This window comes from Neopelma chrysocephalum, unplaced genomic scaffold, assembly GCF_003984885.1.
Source record: "Neopelma chrysocephalum unplaced genomic scaffold, ASM398488v2 Primary Assembly neopelma1_328, whole genome shotgun sequence".
NCBI classification, from domain to species: Eukaryota; Metazoa; Chordata; class Aves; order Passeriformes; family Pipridae; genus Neopelma; species Neopelma chrysocephalum.
This window is the reverse complement of record NW_020897991.1, coordinates 98,565-101,164: the sequence shown is the minus strand read 5'-3', so window position 1 is coordinate 101,164 and position 2,600 is coordinate 98,565. Positions and strand designations below refer to the sequence as shown.

General features: G+C 61.0%; 1 protein-coding gene across 1 annotated transcript in view; it reads left to right on the top strand.

Annotated features, from left to right (window-relative positions):
• Window positions 1-1,103: 1,103 nt before the first annotated feature.
• WIZ (WIZ zinc finger) overlaps window positions 1,104-2,600 on the top strand; it is a 27,848-nt gene continuing 26,351 nt past the window's right edge. The window contains 1 exon segment of the mRNA XM_027705380.1: window positions 1,104-1,162. The gene's annotated coding sequence lies outside the window, so the exon portion shown is untranslated.

Sequence of the window (2,600 nt, the reverse complement as noted above, 5' to 3'; positions counted from 1 at the left end):
TGGATCTCTGGGATCACTCTGGGGGATTGTGGGAGCTCTGGATCTCTGGGATCACTCCAGGGCTTTGTAGGAGCACTGGATCTCTGGAATCACACTGGGGCTTTGTGGGAGTGCTGGATCTCTGGGATTTGGGAGGGTTGGATCCCTCTCCATGGAGCTCAGCCATGGCTCTGGATCCCTCTCCATGGATAAGGGACCGTGGGAGCTGAGCCATGGCTCTGGATCCCTCTCCATGGATCAGGGACCATGGGAGCTCAACCATGGCTCTGGATCCCTCTCCATGGAAGCTCAGCCATGACTCTGTCCTGGATCCCTCTCCATGGATCAGGGATCATGGAAGCTCAGCCATGGCTCTGGATCCCTCCCCATGGCTCTGGATCCCTCTCCATGGCTCTGGATCCCTCTCCATGGATCAGGGACCATGGGAGCTCAGCCATGGCTCTGGATCCCTCTCCATGGCTCTGGATCCCTTTCCATGGATCAGGGCCCATGGGAGTTCAGCCATGGCTCTGGATCCCTCTGCATGGATCAGGGACCGTGGGAGCTGAGCCATGGCTCTGGATCTCTCTCCATGGCTCTGGATCCCTCTCCATGGCTCTGGATGCCTCTCCATGGCTCTGGATCCCTCTCCATGGCTCTGGATCCCTCTTCATGGCTCTGGATGCCTCTCCATGGCTCTGGATCCCTCTCCATGTCTCTGGATGCCTCTCCATGGCTCTGGATCCCTCTCCATGTCTCTGGATCCCTGTCTATGGCTCTAGATCCCTCTCTGTGGATCAGGCCCATGGAAGCTGGGCTCCGTGCTGGATCTCTCCGTGGAGCAGTCCCAGCTGTCCCTTGGGATCTGATCCAGCGGCGGGCGCATCTTCCCGTTAAACTGCTTATTGCAGGAGCGGCTCCGCGTCCAGAGCTGCGCCCGGGATTAAACCCTCTTAAGTGTGGCTCGGAAATCCGCCCGTAATCCGGCCCGGCCGCGGGAGCAGAGGGGGGGTGGATGTGCCGGGAGAGCCTTTGGAACCCCCCCAAAATCCCTTTATCCCGGTTTCTGCCGGAAAAGCCCCACCTGGGCCGCGCTGACCTGGGTGCTTTCCTCTCTTGCAGATGAGCCGGATCCCGCCCTGTCCGGAGCCGTCCCGGCCGTGGCTCACAGGACGGAGCTCGGGTGAGTCCCCCGGGGACGGGGAGTGTCCGGGAGCTCGGCTCCCCCTCGCTGACGGTGCTCCAGTTACATCCCGAAATATCTCCCCGTCCGTGCCCGGGGGGTTGTCCCACCTCCGAGGACGTCGGCGGGTCCCCTGTGGTGGCTGCTCCAATTCCTCTCGTTTGTCCCGCTTCCCAAGGAGCTATCCTGCTTCTGCCTGTCCCAAATCACTCCTTGGAGCCATCCCAGTTCCCCTTGAAGCCATCCTGGCTTCCCTCTCACTGTCATTGTTCCCTTCAGAGACATCCCCCATCTCTGGGGCCATTCTGGTTCCCCATGGAGCCATCCCAGTTCCCCTTGGAGCCATCCCAGTTCCCCCAGAGCCATCCCAGTTCCCCCAGAGCCATCCCAGTTCCCCTTAGAGCTATTCCAGTTCCCCCAGAGCCATCCCAGTTCCCCATGGAGCTATCCCAGTTCCCCCAGAGCTATCCCAGTTCCCCATGGAGCCATCCCAGTTCCCCATGGAGCCATCCCAGTTCCCTCGGCGCTCCCGGGGCCGTCCCTGCCGGCAGGAACAGAAATCCTGGGAGCTGGAACAGGAATCCTGGGAGCTGGAACAGAAATCCTGGGAGCTGGACGCTCCATTTGGGTGTCCCGAAGCTGCCCAGGGGTGTCCCGCTGGCTCCGAGCACCCTGGAAAAGGCAGGATTTGGGATTCCAGCCCGAATCCCATGCAGGGACAGGATCCTTGTCCCTCCGGGATCGTGCCGGGCCCGGGATCACTCCGACTGAGCCGATGCCGGGCGCGTTTTAATGGGCTTATTTTAGTCCTTCTGTTCCCTGATCCTTCCCGGGCCGACGCTTCCCTTCCCGAGTTATTTTTAACAACATTCCCGGGGTTTGCGGGATAAGTGGGAATCACATTTCCCTGATAACACCCCACGGACAGCGGCCCCTCTGCCCCCCGACCACCCTCCCTTATCCCGGGGGAAAACAGGGAAGGTTTGGAGCTGGCAGGGTCGGTTTGCCCCAAAACTCGTCTTTTTCCAGGAATAAGCTGGAAATAAACGGGTTTAAGGAGAAGGAGGGAGGGAGGCGGCGTGAGATCCATACGGATCCGACAAAGGCGCTTTGTTCTCCCGGCGGCACAACTTGACCCGGGAGCTGGTGTTTTGCTCCTCACACGAGGCCTCGGCTCTCCGGCTCCTCCGGGTGTCATGCTCCAGGATCCTGCGGGTTCCTTCCCCACGGGTGGTTTATCCGGGGGCAGGAGCCGGGAGGTGGTTCCTGTCCGGCTCTGGCATCCCAGGAGTTCCTTCCCCACGGATGGTTTATCCGGGGGCGGGACCAGGAGGTGGTTCCTGTCCATCTCCAGGATCCCGCGGGTTCCTTCCCCACGGATGGTTTATCCAGGGGCAGGACCAGGAGGTGGTTCCTGTCCGACTCCGGGATCCCGCGG